A 17,952-nucleotide genomic window follows, 5' to 3' on the forward strand; every position below is an offset into this window, starting at 1 on the left:
AAAGAATAAGCGTAAACTTCTGAAATGACTGTGATTTAGGGAATGATAGGTGTTATTTTTTCACAGGTTTTATATAATGTGAGCGCATGTTATGGAAGAATGTGAACCAAAGTTGTAAATAAACCTGCGAGTCTGAATTCCTAAGATGGGGCATGGTGGCAATGTATGCCTTATCTTTCAAACCTTTTCAAAATGTGTGGTGTTTCTAACAGTTTCAATGTGAAATATTTTCTCACAATATTTATTGGCCGAAGACACTGTGAAACAGAGGCATACTCATGACTTGGGGCCCTGATTTAGAACCTCAATTCCCCAAGTGCATGTGCTAGGAAGAGGCAGGAGGGCAAGGTAGGGTCCATCCAATTTCCTTCCCTCAGAATTAAGACCTCTTGTTCTCCACCTGCAGATGTCCACCCACCCTGACTCTGGGCCAGGTTCTGATTTGAGGGGGAATTTAAAGAGCCCAGATACATTGCAAGTTAGCTCTGCTGTTGGGTCCACACTGATCTGGGTCGCAATTCCAGTTAAGGGAACCAACTTGTTGATTGCCTTCTTTCTATGGGGCTCTTACATGCTTTATCTCATTTAATCCTCATAAGACTTTCATCTGTGATGAAAGAGATCACCATAGAGTGAATCCTAGTTTAGTGATATGACTTAACTAGGATTCAAAACCTGGTGAATGGTGGAAACAAACCAAATGCCCATTGAATGGTGAATAGATAAAGAAGATGTGTTCTATCCATACAATGGAATATTATCCAGCCAGTAACAAGAACAAATTACTTATACATGCTATGTATTAGTCAGAACTCTCCAGAGAAATAGAACCAATAGGATATATATTAATATTTAAATATCATATACATAAAAAATAAGGAATTAGCTCACATGATTATGGATGCTGAGAAGTCCCAAGATCTTCACTCTGCAGGCTGAAGACTTGTGAAAGCCAATGTTCCAGTCCAAGTCCAAAGGCCTGAGAACCAGGGGAACCAATAGTGTAAGTTCCAAACCGAGTCTGAATCCAAAGGCAGGAAAAGACTGATGTCCCAGTTTGAAAAAAGTCAGAGAGAGAGAGAGAGAGAACAAATTCTCCCTCACTCAGGCTTTTTGTTCTATTTAGCCCTTCAACAGATTAGATGAGACCCACCCACACTGGGGAGGGCAATAAACTTTAGTCAGTCTATCAAATTGTATATTAATCTCATTCAGAAACACCCTCAAAGACACACCCAGAAATGATGTTTAACCAAATATCTGGGCACGACATGGCCCAGTCAAGTTGAATCACAAAACAAACCATCACACACTATAACATGGATGAACCTCGAAAACACGCTAAGCGAGAGACACCAGACACAAAAGGTTGCATGTTGCATGGTTCCCTTTATAAGAAATACCCAGAATAGTCAAACCCATAGAAACAGAAGGCAGGTTAGTGATTGCCTGGGGCTGGTGGGAGGGGAAATGGAGAATGGCTGCATCATGAGTATGTAGTCTCCTTTTGGGTCAGTGAAAATGCTCTGGAGCTACACAGTACTGATGGTTGCACAGCACTGTGAATATACTTAACACTACTGGATTGTACACTTTAAGTTGGCTAAAATGGTAAATTATATGCTATGTGTAGTTTTCCACAGTAAAACAACCCAACCCTGGTGCACCTGTCTTTGAAGACCTTGTTTTTCTCGTACAACAGGATGTGCTTCTGCCTTGTTCCTGATTCCCAGGCCCTGCCTTGTAACTGGATCTCTGTGGAGAAACCTCAGTCCCTGTCCTGCAGGGCAGCTTGCTTTTGAAGCCACTTCTCTTCCCTCTGTCCTGTGATCGGACGGAACCTATGATGTCACTCATTCCGACTTCTGGTTTCTTATAGCTCTTGGCTGGCTCTTCTTTCTCTCTTTCCGTGGCTCCACCTGCTTCCAGCTGCTCGTCTAAACTCTCATCTTCAGCCTGGCACTGGATTTCCACAGCCGGATGCTGGGCCAGCTTGGGCTCTCGGGGGGCTGGTCAGGCTGACCTGTGTCAGGTGCTTGTGGTGTCCTATTCCCCGCTCGCCTTCAGTCCTTTCCCCCTGCAGATGCCTCCTTACTCTCCTAGCCTACTCCTGACTCACCTGTCCCGCTCTTTTGACTGCCTGTACCTGTCGAAGTGTCTCCAAAGTGACCCTAGTCCTCCGCAGAAAGTGAATGAAGGCTACTCATTCCAGCTTTCCTTGCTCTTCCTCAGCTGAGCCCATCTTCCCAGAAAACATGTGGACATTGCCCACCCCACCCCTAATTAACCTTTCCAGCCTGGGCATCTAGGAGACATGTGCTCCACCCCAAGCCCTCGTCCTGTCCTGTGGGTGCTTAATGCCACCGAACCCCTTCTTCCTGCCAACACAATTCACATACCCCCCCCCCCCCAAGCAGCCTTCAGATACCTGGAGACAGGACACAACCTGCTCATTTCTGGAATAAGCAGCCATACTTCATTTGCCAAGACTTTCCCCAAAGTCCCTGCCTGAAAAGGGTGATGTCATTAGACGTGTAAAGGGAAAAAAGAGGCCTTTTCATCTCCCAGCTACAAAGGGAGCAGGCTGCATCTAGGAGAGCTGGTGAGGTGGGGAAGAAGCCCTGGGTGAGGCCGGGCTCACCTGTGCCAGGCAGGCAGCTAGATTGCGTCAGAGTCCCTTCGCACTGCCCCGGGCGGGGTGGGGGGAGAAGCGCAGATGCTGGGAAGCAGGCTCCATGCTTTGGCCTGAAAACATCAATCTCTTGCTTATGAGCAGTGGTATAATAAATGGGGAGCCCTGGGGTCTGAGGTGGCTTCTTGGAAAAGGGAGAACTTGAGCCAAAGTTGACTGGGTGGGATTTGGAAGGTGGAGGGCATTCTAGGTGGAGGCCCCTTGTGACAAGTCAGGGATGGTGAGAGGAGGCTGCCAGAGATGGCAGAGAGAAGGTTGGAAGGGAAGGTGGCCGGGGAATGAGGTGAAGGCTTGCCTAGCTCTTTGACTTTGTATGACCTTGTGCCCAGGTTCTTTAACACTCCTGCGAACACGATAAGACCTTGTGGTGCTGTTCTTAGAGTTCAGTAAAATGCTTGATATGGAGCCCTGAGCCACTACTGGGTGGGCACTCCCCGGGCCTCAGAAAATGTCAATTCTGGTTCTCCTTTCCTGGGCTGAGCCAAGTGGGCATCACCATCCTGCAGGCTGGGCTGGTGGGCAGAGAGGGAATTATGAAGGTTGTGACAGGGCCTCATGGAAGGTTAATCTAAGCCTGCTCTGATGGAGTCTGGCGTCGAATGGGATACACCGAGGTCCTGGGTGCTGGGCAAGTTACCAAAATGTGAAGCCTTTCTGTGACCTCTCAGACCCTGCTTGAGGCAGTCAGGTTCTGTTGGAAATCTTTCCCCGAAAGCTCTCCAGAGCTCCCAGGTAGTGGGGCTGCCCAGCCCTAGTCCCCCAAGGGGAAGCAGAACGTGTGGGGGAGAACATGAGAGACTGTACCTTTCCCTGTCAATCATCATTCTCCACTCCAGCTAAAATTTAGTAGGTATATTAAAATGCATCCAGGCAGAATAAAACCTAGTTTGAGGTTTAAAATATAGCTTGTCAGATGAGTATTTAGTGCTGTGTTTTAATATGCATAAATGCAAACCAGAATTTAATGTGTAGGCTAAAGTACACATTAGCAATTTCCTAAGTGAGCTAACATCGCAGTGTACATGAGCAACTCGAGGGGAGGAAGGAGTGATGGGGAGAGAGGGAATCAAAATATCATAAAACCTCAAGATCTTTATTCTTTATTCCCCTACGTAGGGGGGTCTTGAATTCCTAGGCGAGTATATAATGAAGTTTCCTCTTACTGTACTTATTTACTATTTTTATGCTTTATTGAGAGAATTCACATAACATAAAAGTAACCCTTTTACAGTGTATAATTCTGTGGCATTTAGTACCTTCACAGTGTTGTGCAACCATCCCCTCTATCTAGTTCCAAAACATTTCTCTCACTCCCAAAGGAAACCCTGCAGCCAGTCAGCAACCATCCCCACAATTAAGCAGTCACTCCTCATTTCCCCTTCCTCCGGCCCCTGGCAACCACTGATCGGCTTTCTCCGTTTCCATGGATTCACCTATTCTGGATCTCAGTCTCTCACTTTATTTTAAAAAATTATTTATTTATTGCTTTTGCTTCTTTCCTGTGATTCATAGAAGCTTGTGTTTTTCTCTGGACCACAGGCAATGCCTGCTGGTTTGGAAGAACTCAGAGTTTGCAATGCTGGGAGCCAATATATCATGCTTTTGAAAGGAGGGCAGCTACGGGACAGAACACAGCTTTGTAGAACCAATATAGGTAAGGCAAGGAGACAGCCCTACCAAGGTTTTCCTAAAGGGGCTAGGAACTTTTTTTGTATTATAGGCCTCTCCAATAAAGCTCTTCAACCTCTTCTCAGAATAATGATTTGAATAAAATCAAGCATGTAGAATTACAAAGGAAACCAAATATACTGAGAAGCAGTGGTAAAATGTTAAATTACTTGGTGACCAAGTAACGCATATACTTCTTTATTAACACGTTGAATTAAAAGATCTAGCTGTGGGTCTAATAAAGCTATAATTTTAAAGTAGTGAGAGGTGTAAATTGTATTTTGAGATATCTCCAACACTATAATGTGATATGAAAATATCTGATTTCTATTGGTGGCAAAGGCACAGATGTCGCTAATAATACTGCTTGTTGATTACATTAGTAATGGAAAGGAACACAAATGGAAGTTTGTGAAAACAAAGATAATTTCCCCTTATCCAAGGTCACCTACAAACCTTGATTAAGAACCCTTGCTCTGGGATCCATGGTTTCTAACCCATTTTCAGTCATGACTTCCTTTGAGAATCTAATTAAAACCATCTGTAGACCATCTCGCCAACAATAAAAAATCACATTTACCTACAGATACAAAAGTTATATCATGTCTGTGGACCTCCTGGTGCCCATCCATGAACCTTTTCCAAGTCCACGGACCCCAGGTTAGGAACTCCAGTTCAAGGTGTACCAACAGTCAAAGGCACTGTACCATCTAGTGTTTTTTTTCTTTTTTCTTTTTTTTTTTGGTAAATAACAAACATGAACTCTGGAACCAGGCAGTTTTAGAGGATGTTTGTAGCCGAAGCTTCCGAACAGTCCTATCTGTGTCCCACATCTGGAATGACTAAGCTCTACCTGTGGCCAGCCTCCTTCCCTTCTGATCACTAACTATTCCAATGTCTGAATGGCTTGGCTTGGGCCAGGTGCCCATCCTCTCACTGGGGGAAAGCTGGGCATCGTGATTTAATACCTCAACAGGCTAGATCTAATGAGAAAGAATAATTTCTCAGAAGGAATTTGAGGTCCTAGTACAAAAAGAGAAAACTGTGTAGACATGAGGCAGCAAAAGAGAAGATAAAGTTTGCTTTAAGTTCCATGAAAAGTGATGGTGAGTACTGATTTTTTAAATTATTATTATAAGACATACTTTCTGGGAACATTTTAATGTTTCTGAAATCAGGATATGGCTCTGAATATATGTATGTATACATTGAAAGCAGCCTTCTCCCCTCTGCCCACTCTCAGAAAAGTAACCTGTTGTTAAATCAGTGTTGTATCCTACAAGTGGAGGAGCCTTAGAACTCAGGACCTGTGGGCTCGAGCCATACAAGCCGGACTCGTGGAATCTTCAGAAAGTGTGTCCACACCTACGCTCTTCATGGCATTTTCCTTTCATCCCTGCACTTCTAAAGCATACTTACTTTGTCTAATTTGGCTCTTACTTCACTTCAGATGTTTGACACACCACTAAATACTAGGATGAAATTCAATTCACTAAACAGTAGTTACTAGTCAAGCTCTCTTCTAGGCACTGCAAACCTTACAAAAGTACAATAAGGGAGACCCAGCTGCTCTCTGAGGGCTTACAGCTTAGGTGTAGAGACCACACACACACAGACACCAGGTGAAGTGCTCACCTGCAGTGCTTACCTTAGTGCTGTAGCCCCGGGGAGTCAGGAGTTCTGAGAGCGGAGTATGGGTTGAGTGCTGAGGAAAGAACCTGGGGCATCTCTCTCCTGTGTCTACACTTGTTGGGGGACAGGGCTCCCAGGACCCCTCCCTTAAAGTAAGGAGACACTGAGAAGTTGCACTCCTGGTCATTGCTGAGAGACACAGAAGCCTTGGGTGAGAAGGACCACGTGCCCAATGAGCTCCTCATTGGGTCAACATCCATTCATCTCTCAGGTCTCTGCTTTACAGTCACTTCCAGAAAGGTTTACCCAGACTTATTTATTTATTTAACCTTTAAAAATTTGCATATTTTGCCTGGCCAGCCGTGGCTCAGCGGTTGAGTGTTGGCCTAGGATCCATGGTTCGATTCCCGGTCAGGGCTCGATCCCCAGTAGGGGGCGTACAGGAGGCAGCTGATCAATGACTCTCTCATCATTGATATTTCTATCTCCCTCCCTCTCCTTTCCTCTCTCTGAAATCAATAAAGATATATTTTGAAAAAAAATTGCATATTTTAATTGAATTTATTAGGGTGACATTGGTTAATAAAATTATAGGTTTCAGGGGTACAATTCTATAATACATCATCTGTATATTGTATTGTGTGTTCACCCCCCCCAAGCCAAGTCTCCTTCCGACAGCATTAATCCCCCCTTTACACTCTTCTGCCTCCCCCCACTCCCCTTTCCCTCTTGTAACGGCCATACTGTTGTCTATGAGGTTTTTTTTTTTTTGCTTTACCCTTTCATCTTTTTCACCCAGCCCCCTCCCCACTCCCCTCTGACAGCTGTCAGTGTTCTCTGTATCTGGGAACCAGAACCAGACATATCCATTTAAAACTAGGTCCCTTTGTTAAATTTCCTGTTAGCCCCGTGTATTTTTTTCCTTCAAAATACTTAAGATAATTTGTAATTCTACATTTGTTTTTCTCTCCGCTGGTCTGTGAGCTTCTCCAGGGAGAGAGAGAACTGAATCCTTTTGCTTGCTTGTGTATCCACAAAACTCAACACAAGCTGGCATGTACAAGGTGCTCAGTAAACACGTGTGGAGCGATTGAAGAGTTAAGTCCAGACTAGAAACCATGTCTGTGTTTTCTGAGAATGATGAAACGGAGTTGGGGACAAGGACACTGTTGATAGGAAACACTTTTGATGTTAAAAATGTGCCAGACCCAAAGGGACAGCTGGTGTATGAGTCACTGAGAAAGATCTCGAGGGTATGGATCTGAGAGATAAGGTAATTAGTGTGTTGCTTTCGGTTTGGAATTTAAGACTTATAGAGGACTATTTACAGTCTGTGGGATGAAGGTGAAGCTCCTGCTCCTTCCACGCTTCCCGACTGGTCTGCCTTTAATGGGACTCGGGACTTGTGGTGTTAGTGTGTTCTGATTTTCCCAAGCCAAAAACAAACAAAACAAAAACAAAACAACCCCCCCCAGAAACCTGAAAGGAGTTAGACAAGCATGAAGACAGGCAAGTTAATATAGCTCTTTTTTCTCCTGAAATAGAAACTTAACATTTACCAGCAGAGAGAAAGATGTGAACAAATTAAGTTGAAAGAATCCACTGGTGTTCTTTTTTTAAATTGAGTCTAGAGAGAAACATTGATTTGTTGTTCCACTTACTTATGCATTCATTGGTCGTTTCTTGTATGTGCCCTGACTGGGGATCGAACCCACAACCGTGGCATATTGGGAGGACGCGCTAACCAACTGAGCTACCTGGTGCTCTTGGCTTGAGGGTTTGCACAGGTGCTGGCAGGGGAGTGGAGCAGGGCTTCCTTCCCATCCTCTTGCTGACAACTTACATTCCACAGAACCAGAGGCAAGGAGCATGAAGATCTCGGTTGAAGTTTCACTGGCGCTCCAGTGCCACTGTGCAAATGAAGGCAGAGATCTTAAAACATTTCCTTATATGGAATTTTACAGCTTTAAGAAAATGGGCAAGGCTACCTTTACTGTAGTGTTGAGTAGGTATAATTTTGTTTAAAAAAATAGAGATGATATTACCACCAGTGAGAAAAAGACATTTTCATTATAATACTGATACTTAGGCGGTTTTCTCTGAGGAATTCAAATCCCAGCTAAGTGTATGAAGTGGGTAGGCTAGCTTCCGGTAGAAAGGTAAGTGGATGGGACCTCATGCTCTATTCTCAAATACAAGAAGTTGGATATTTTCCATTCAGCCTAGGGAAAGTCATTTTCACTCCTTTCTTAGAAGGATCTTTCCATAATGCTGGCTTCTGGAACTCATATCAGATTTAATTATGGTTAACACCAGTTGAGCACCTGTTGAGGGAAGTTACTTGTTTGAGCACTGTAGTCAGCTAGGCGTTGGGTCAATTACTTAAATGTTCTAGGTCTCAATTTCCTTGTTGCGAAACAGGGATTGAAAACAATATCTCCTTGCCCTGGCTGGTGTGGCTCAGTCGGTTGGAGTGTCGTCCCGTACACTGAAAGGTGGTGGGTTCAGTTCCCTATCAGGGCACATACCCAGGTTGCAGGTTCAATCCCCAGTCGGGGCAAGTACAGGAAGCAACTGATAGGTGTTTCTCTCTCTGTCTCTCTCTCTCTCTTTCTATGTCTCTCTCTCTCTCCTCCCTCTCTCCAAAATCAATGAAAAACATATCCTCGGGTGAGAATTAAAAAACAAAATAAAACACCATACAAATCAATATCTCCTCTTAGGGTTAAGTAGCCCCCCCTATGGTGGAACAGTGTTGGTGATTTAAGAAGGATTCACCCTGCCATCATAACATACACACATGCGTGTGTGCACATAGACACACACACACACATACACACAAACACACACACACTTGAGCTTGGTTTTCAACGGGACATCTGCAGAGCCGTGGCAGCTCCCTCCTGACACTCCACCACAGGTGCAGGCCTGGGTGACGCCTCTTCAGCCCCACTTCTAACCAGTGGAGTGACTATGACTGCCGAGTAGATGTGTCTCTCACAAACCTACGCTCGTCTTATACTTTTGTTTTTTCTTGCCCGTTTCTACAAAGCTGATGTCATACAGACAAGTCAGAAGAACCAGAAGGCCTATATTTTCATTCATTCATTCATTCATTCATTCATTTGTTCATTCATTCAATAAATATTTATGAGAACCAATTACTCACCAGTCTCTATGCCAAGTGACAAGGACATAGTAGTGAGCAAGCAAACACTGTCCCTTCTCTCATGGAGGGAGAACAAAGAAAGAAAGAAACAAATAAATTAATATGTAATTATAAAATGTGATAAAAACAGGGAATGACAAGGAGCATCATGACAGAGCATAGCAGGTGGAGTGGTTAAGAAGTTTCCTGAGGAAACGAAGGCCAGGCCTGAGGGGGTAATGTAGTGGACATTCAGTGATTCTATCACCTTTAATCCACTTTCTCTCTTGGTAACAATGACCCGATGATTATCTTTGGGGGCTTGTCTTCAAGGAGTTTTATTCTACGCAGGCTGGGGCTGGGCATGTGGCCGAGCTAGGTCAAGCTAAGACTGTTTCAGGGCTTGGGATCCTAGGTGGATGATGCAAGAACAGAAAAAAAGGGAGCAGGCAGAGTGCTGAGTGAGGGGTGGAGCAGACCTGGTGCCTCTGGAGGGGCAAGTTGCCCCAGACCTCCTGGGACCAGATTGAGTTTGGATTTATTTTAAGTGCAAAGGGAAGCTGTAAAGATATTTAAGCATGAGGAGGATATTTTTAGTAGAAGAACTGTCATAAAGGAAAAGCAGAACAATCCAATGAACAGTGTAGAGAACTTTGAATTGGTCATCCCAGTTCTGCTGTGAGCTGGCTCCAGGGCCCGAGGAATTTGTCAGGTTCTTCTGACCCCTCTTAGTCCCAGGTTCCTCATCTATAAAGTGAGGCAGTGGATTAGCTGATCTCTCTTTGCTTCCTTATCTGATGTTTCATATCTGTGGTGAAGCCTTGCCAAATAGGACAAGATGTCCATCGTTAAGAAGTTCATGAAACTATGGGAGAGATAAACACAACCAACCTCTATAACACCTGTTGTGTTTCAAGGAGTTATAATATTTAAAGCAGTTACGAGCTGATTTTGCCAGCTCATTGTCATGGTGGCTGCCAAAGGATTTTAAATAGTACTGGGCTCAGCAACCAATTCAGTGAAAAACTTTGAAAGAAGGCATTCCGTACGTAAAGTGAGATACTCTGCTGAGACAGTGACTTTAACTGAATGCTTCTTGACAGGCAACACTAATAAGTGTATTGACCCTTGGGTGTATTTCACCAAAACCTTGTAACTGCCCAAATATCTTTGTGTGATGTATCAGTTATCTGTTGCTGTATAACAAACCACACAACCCTTATGGCTTAAAACAACCACCATTTTATTTCTCACAATTCGTGGATTGGCTGGTCTTGCCTGGGCTCAGTCATGTGGCCCCATTTAGGGGGTGGGTTGACTGGGGGCTGCCACAGCTGGGATGGCAAGCCTTTCTCTGCCTGGGGTCTTTCATCTTCAAGGAGGTTGGACCCAGTTTCCTCACTTTCTTCACAGTGTTCCAAGAGAGCAAGGAGTACTGCACAAGTGCTCATCAACTGTCCCTGCTTTTGCTGTATTTGTCCATGTCCCAGTGGCCAGAGTATGTCACATGGCCAAGCTCAGGGTCATACCAAGGTATAATTCATTCCAGGTCATTAGTTGTACCAATGTTTAAACTTTCCACTCTTAGACATGGATTGCAAGATATGCAACTATAACTTACAAATGATAGCGCTTTCACAAAGATACAATATACATGTCATTGCTAGTTAAAAGGAAGCATTTGAAGTCACCTTATTAAGGGACTGAGTCCTACATCAAATGGCTCCACTTGCCTTATAAAATTATTCATTAATTTTTAGCAGTGGCTTTGGGAAGTTATGTACATAATATTTAGAGAAAAATGGCATTTACAATTATAATGAATGAAAGCAATTCACACTGCAATACTGCTCCAGTTTGGAACTTGAGGCTTGCTAACTTCATATGTAGCAGCATCCATGCACCCCCTCCCCCTAATCCCTCTGCCCTAGTATGTGCATGCCTGTCCCCTCCACTGGACCTCAAACACCTTTGAGGTTAGAAGTCCCACTTCACCCAGGTTTGTTTCCTTCACTCTCACAGCGCCTACAACACTCAGGAGATGTGCCCTAAATGCTTGTTAAACTAATCAATAGTTATCTTTTATGTAACACATATATGTTCCAGGGACTTTACCCACATACCGGATCACCAATTCTCTCTCTGTGCCACAGATAAATGTTATTCATTTTCCAACTGAGGGAACTGAGGTGCGGAAAGCCCAAGGTGGACGGGCTGGGATTCTAGCCAAGTCCCACCTGATGCCACTTCACTGCTGCTTTATGTGTGGAGCAGGAAGGAGACTGTCAGAAGTGGAAAGATGGCCTCAGGGTGCTGAGAGAAAGGCAAGAAGAAAACAGTAAGAGGCAGTGGCCTGCAGGGGCCCCAAACTGTTCACTGCTTTGGCAATAAAATAAACACTTGTTGAGAGATTGCCCACTGAAACCCAGGGGAAAACCTTCAGAAGAGCCAGTTCTACAGCTCTTGCGAAAACCAAGACCAGTTAATTCTTGGGGGTGGGGAGAGGAGGGACTGGAGAGGCCTTGCTCTGGGGGCTGGCCCTGTTGGGCAGATGACAATACCACACATACCAGGGTGCTGCGGTTGTCTTCAGGTGAAAAGGTAGGTAGCCTTTATTTTACATTTTGCCTATAGTTCTTATTAGCTACTGGATCAGTAATATTCTAAGAATAGCTACCATTTAGTTACTACCGTATACGTGTATAAAGCGCTATACATAGAATGCATCATCTTAATTAATCCTCCCCAAATCCTATCGAGTAGATTTTATTAGCCTTAATTTACAGATGAGGTGCGGTACCCAGGAGATCAGCTTTCCGGAGATTTCCAGCTTTTAAGCGGTAGATCTGAAACCGAAGTCTGTTTGACTAAAAGCCCTGGATAACATTCAGCTGTCTGTGGGCCTCTTGTGGCCTTGGTGCTGGCCTGAGGTGGGGAATTGTGAATCCCATTTATTCATGGAAAGCTGAGCACGTGGGGGGGGGGGGGGGGGGAGCGCGCGCGCATAATTTACCAAAAAACAAATCCAGGTGAGGATATCTTGAGGTTAAAAAGCCTACTTGGGTGGAGAGAGGCAAAAATCTTCACTCATTCATTCACTCTTTTGCTGCCTCAAGAAGTATTCATTGCGCACTTCGGTATTGCAGACAGGGCGCTACCTTAGCCCTGGGAGAGAGAATGGTGAACAGGAGAGACATGTATGCTCCTCTAACCCCCCTCCTCCCGCTCTGATTTTACTATTTCGTGGGCGAGGCATTCAGGGAAGCAGGAAATGAACGTATCGACCCGGGGGATGACTCCTGCCCCCGCAGCGCCGGGGTCAGGGGAAGCACGCCGACGGGCTAGGTGGTCAGGGCGGGCTCCCTGGAGGCAGCGGTGAGCCCGGGGCGGGCGCGCGGCCCCTGCTGGGAAGTGATAGTTGGGGCTGGGCGGGGAGCTGGGCCGGCCCCGCGGAGGGGAGACGCGGGCGGCGGGGGCGGACCCGGAGAGGGCGGCCGCGGTTAGGGTTAGGGCGCGGAGATGCGGCTTCCCGGCGGCAGAGGGCGCCTGGCGCTGCGGTCCGGCGCCCCGGAGCCGCCGGGCGGGCGCGGAGAGGAGAGGCGAGGCGAGGCGCGCGGCGGCGGCCACTGCCACGTCTTCCCCGCGGTGGCGGCGGCGCGGGAGGAGGTGAGCGGCGCGCGGCGGCGGGCGGGCGCGGGGACCCGGCTCGGGACGGGAGCGCGGGCGCCGGGGCAGCGCGGTTCCCGCCACGCCGGCTCCGCCTCCGCCTCCGGCTGACCGCCGAGGCCCGAGAGCCGAGCGAGTCCCGAGCGCAACTCGTGCGGGCTGGGCGGGCGGGGGCCGCGGGGTCGCCGGCTGTTGCGGCTCGGGGCGCGGAATGCCCGCCGCTGCGGGGGCCGGGCCGCGGCCGGGAAAAAGTTGGGGCGCACGGCGAGCCCGCGTGAGTTGGGCGGGAAGTGCGGGTGCCGGGGGACTCGGGGGTCGGGAGGACCCGGTGAGAGGGGGGTCCCGGGCCGGAGGCGGGGCGGCCGGGAGCGCCGGGTTTGGGAAGGCGGGAGGCGCGCGTCCTCCGCAGGGGGCAGAAACGGGTGCGTGCGCCCTGGGTCTCGGGCGGGAGCGGACAAGTGTCCGGCCGGGGGCTCTGCGGGGAGGGGGGAGGGGGAGGCCCCGCGGGGTGTGAGCCCTGAGGACGGGGGACTAGCCGGCCGCGGGGGGGGGAGCGCTGGGGCGCGCTGGGCAGTGGGCTTTGCCTCCTTGCCTGTTTTGGGGCGCACCCAGGGAGGTCAGGCTCAGAGTTAGGGACGCCTCTGGCGCCTGAGCACCCGGCGGGGAGTTCCCGTGACGGGTGGGGGAGGGAGCTAAGCATCGCTTCCTCCGCGGCTCCGGCCGAGCACCGCCCCTCCCCATCTGCCTCGGTCACCTCCCGACTGCAGTGCTTTCGTCGTGGGGAAGTTGAGGAGGGACCCCTGAGTGAATGAGATATTCGGGGGTACCAGGGTGAGTAGGAGTGGGCTCCATGAAATCGTCCCTGGAGCCGGGAGCTGTCTGAAAACACAACTGACCACCTCCCACCCCATTCCCTCTCCAGCACCGCCAAGGTCTGATTCCCAGGGCTGGGCTAGCCGGTCCCCAAAACCTAGCCCTGAGTATCCTGAAGGGGGCATAAAACATAGCCTTTTATTCTTTGGCTGAGGTTGGTTATTTTAGAAACAAGTGGTTCTGAAGATGCTGGATGCTTCATCAGAACAACCTGTGTGGTTCCCCTGGACAATGGAGATGACTCATAGAGGCTCAGTTTTTTTCTTCCTCAGATAAACTTTGTATTCAAGACACAAGTATGCCAGGTCATTTGCAACAGTGATAGAGCTGGAGACCCACAGTGTGGGCCTTTTGAGCTCTATTTCTAGTCCTAGATATATTAGGAGGGAATATGACCTTGAATGAGCCACTCACCTCTCTGGACCTTAGTTTCCGTAACTGTGAAATGAAGTATAACTAGAGAGCTATACAATCTGATGGTGGCAGGAGTAGGTTTCTGAGGGAGACATCTTTTTTCTTGTGAGACTAGATTAGCCACGCAAAATCAACCTCAGCCTGTTCTTATGTAATGAAATTAGGACGGACTTAAGACAGGTGGGAAGCAAGAATGATTGCAAAGCCCTGCCCCTGTGGCTCAGGGTTGAGTGTGGACCTATGCACCAAGAGGTCACGGGTTCAATTCCTGGTCAGGGCACATGCCTGGGTTTCCAGCTCAATCCCCAGCAGGGGGCGTGCAGGAGGCAGCTAATCAGTGATGTTTTTCTCTCATCGATGTTTCTATCTCTCCCTCTCCCTTCATCCCTGTCTCTCTCTAAAATCAGTAAAAACATTAAAAACACACGAATGATTGCTAAAAGCAAGACAAAACTAAAAACTAATAATCGGAACTAGACCTACAGTATGAATACTGTTCTCATGCAGGCAATTAATGCATAAAGCCATCCAGCTGTCTTTACTGTGAAATTGTTTGCTGAAAAATTATTGTGTATATTTCACTTGTGGATCTGAATTGTTTCTTGTTTGTTTGTTTTAACCCTCAAGCCTGGAGTGGATGCTCAGTTGGACTGGTGTGGTGCAGCCTTACTTGAAGAACATCCCTAGGATCTCTCATTCCACAGTACTATAGATTTCCTTCTGTCTGGCTGATGCTGGGACCCTAGTACCACCACACTTCTGTCATCTTTTTCATTCTGGCTTAAGAAGTGGTGAGCTGATTCCTGTTGCCTATGACATTTCTGAACCTCCCAGGTTTCATTTACAGTGAGTGTAACTAATAGGCACACAGTGCATTAGATGCAGGACATTAAAGATACCTTAAAGGAATAACTGTCCACCCCACCCCTATTCCCAGACCTTCTGGGCAGCCTCTCACTAGAACTTCCGGGTCACCTGCTGGCCATCCAGATTTGGATACTAAGTGTCATCACCGAGTTGAAATGACACGGCCAGGTCAAACGGCACATGATCAAGCCATGATGCTGGAAGGAGAGGGGGATTGTTTGTGTTTTACAACTGAATGCTCCTGTCCTGTTTTCTTCCATTAGTAGCTTTCAAAATCCATATTGGATTTGACCACATCATTCTCAGTAATCCTCTTTTGTCAGTTTCTTGGAAGCCACAGTTAGTGGTTCTCTCTGAGTTTGAGGTAGTGGTAAAATTACATTTTCTCCAAGTAAAGGCTTTACTAATTAGGTTGAATCTATAAAATATCTGTAGTGTGTGTGTGTATTTAAATTTTGCTTTAACTAAGAGCTATTAAATTAATAAAAGTCACGATGCTAATAATAGTTACCATTTGAGTCCCTACCAGTTATCAGGCAGTGTGAGAAAACAGAGTTCAGACAGGGCACAACTATGTTACAGCTGGCTCGCACAAGTTACTGTTGATCTTCGAAACCAAACAGCTGTTTATAATAGTGGAAAAGGAATTCTTAGCTATCCTACAGGGTTGTGATATTATATGAGGTGATATATATGGAAAACAACAGGTAAACGGTAAAGTGCCCTCCAGCCCAGGATAGTGTTTTAACATAGGACTTGGGGACACTGGAAGCTTAGGAGCCCATGGGTCTTGGTGTCTGGTGGGCCTGGGTATACATCCTGATTCCATCTCCTGACCCCTCGGAGCCCGGTTTCTGCATAATTGAAGTCAGGGTATTGTCTGCCTTCTGTTAAATGAGATACACCTGTGCATCGCAGTGGGCTGCTCAGTGAAGGTTGGCGTCCACCCCTTTCTCTCCCTTTGCCACAGGCACTCGGGATAATGGCATTGATTAAGTCTTGCAGTAGGAATTGTCCTCAAGGGATAAAGGCTTTTAAAGTACACTTTTGTGCTGATGAATAATTCTTCCCGCTTTTGCCTTCCCATTCCAACCCCCAAGCACATAGAGTAAATATTGCAGGCCCTGTCATCATCTAAACAAAGGAGGGAGTGGAACAAAACCAGAAGCCACGCGTCTGTCATCTTTTTCATGCTGGCTTAAGGCCTTTGATAGGAATGTGAAGATGGGTGTAGCTAGTTTCCCTTTGCTCATTTTGTGCCCTTCTCTCCTTTTTTTCTTTTCATTTTATGGACAAGAAAATGATACTGAATTGGGGGGCTTTCTAGCTGGAAGGAGGTATTGGAAGAGCTGTAGGGTAAGGTTGGGGGCAGGGGCGCAGGGCAGACATGGGCTGGGAAGGAGATGGAAGAGTTGAACCTGACAGTAGAAGCTGGAAAGTTTGGCTTGGGAGAAATCTGATAGATGTAAGATTTGGCGAAATATTGGGTGGGCCAAGTTCCATCTAGTCCTATAAGGCTCTCGTGTGGGGCTTTGAAGTTTTTGTGTTCCAGGCAGATTTTGACTGGTCGTGGTGGCATCACAAATGAGTTTCCATAGTAAGTTGTATGCTGAAAAGGAAATTAAATTCCAAGGAAGTGTTTCTTACGACTGACGCCAGAACTTCTCTGAGAATTTTATTAAGGTTCAGTCCATCTGTAAAAATACTTCTTAGTTCTCTGAAAATATTAATTAAGAAGTAGTTTAAAGAAATGGAAATGTGTTCTTTGTGAGCTTTTGAAATGTAATCTTCCTAAACCTTTGGAACAAAGGAAGCCCAAACCAAAATCATAGAGCTATATATGTATTTTAAAAGCATTTCCTCCCAAAATAATGTTTCCCTTCACCTCCCCTTCCCACTCTCCTCTTGCATTATTTTGATAATGAGTTGATTTTGGTTTCTTTCACACTTTGGAAGCCTAATTTTTATGTTTATGACCCTTAGTTTTGAGGTTCTCCAATGTGCCTCCTTTTCTCTTGAATTAATTCATATTCATTAGGAAGCAGCAGTGCAGCAAGGTTAGGTGAAGAGCACAGGCCCAGAGCCAGGTTGGGGATGGTAGGGTGGTAATTGCCCTTGGAGAGCTAGGCTCTCTACAACTTGGGTTTAATCCCCGTGGCGCCTCTGGAGGTTGATCGTGTTGTTTCCAGTGCACGGAGGAGGAAATGGGTCCACGTACCCAGCAAGTGGTTAGTCTGAGGGTCAGCTGAGATCGGTGTGACTCCATAACCCGTGAGGGCTGAGGCCTTGCACGCCCTGCCAGGGTTGGACTCTGTCCTGTAGGTTGGGGGTTTTCATGAAGGGAAGAGCATCGGGTCTGTATTTTAGAAAGGTTGGCTCCGTGGGCTGTGCTGACTGTGAAATTAGCAGTGGAGAAATGAGCCCATTAGAGTAATTGGCATGAGAGATGATGAGGCCTTGAACTTAAGACATTAAGACAGTGACAGTGGTGATGGAGAAAGGGGGATGTTTCAGAAAGGATGGATAGTGCTTAGTGTCCCCCACTCCTTGTATTGCAGATGCCAACTGTGTAGACACCTCCAAAGTCACCCCCTTTGGTTTCTTCTGGCAGGTAGAGAAGATGCTTGAGTAAAGCCTGAAGGTGCCTTCCCCTCTCTTTGTCCACCCCTGGCCTTATCATTTCTTCCTCTCTAGGAACACGTCTCAGAGGATGGAATTCAGGTTCCGCAGACCCCACTTAGGAAATGCTGGTTTGAGCATTCGAACAAAGCAAAAAGCATTGAAGGAAAAAAAGCCCCCCAAAAAGGAAACTTCCCTCGGGTATAGTCTATATGCCACTGTTCCCTGGTGGACCCAGTGTATCCATCACGGGGTTTAATCTTCAGTTTTGCCTGTACCCCAAGAGTTGATCTGCCTCTAGGCAGGGTTGACTTGTAGTCACCAAGCATGCATGGCTGGCTGGGAAAGGGGAGGAGTGTCGGATGAGTTCACA

At 46.8% G+C, this 17,952-nt stretch overlaps 1 long non-coding RNA gene across 1 annotated transcript in view; it reads left to right on the forward strand.

The window, feature by feature from the left end:
* The first annotated feature begins 14,498 nt into the window (after window positions 1–14,498).
* Window positions 14,499–17,952, forward strand: part of LOC107532444 (uncharacterized) — a 219,773-nt gene continuing 216,319 nt past the window's right edge. Inside the window, exon 1 of the long non-coding RNA XR_015715279.1 lies at window positions 14,499–14,884. This is a non-coding gene — a long non-coding RNA (uncharacterized LOC107532444). The remainder of the gene's footprint in view (window positions 14,885–17,952) is intronic.

This window comes from Miniopterus natalensis, chromosome 11 (genome assembly GCF_054644295.1).
Source record: "Miniopterus natalensis isolate mMinNat1 chromosome 11, mMinNat1.hap1, whole genome shotgun sequence".
Taxonomy (NCBI): Eukaryota; Metazoa; Chordata; class Mammalia; order Chiroptera; family Miniopteridae; genus Miniopterus; species Miniopterus natalensis.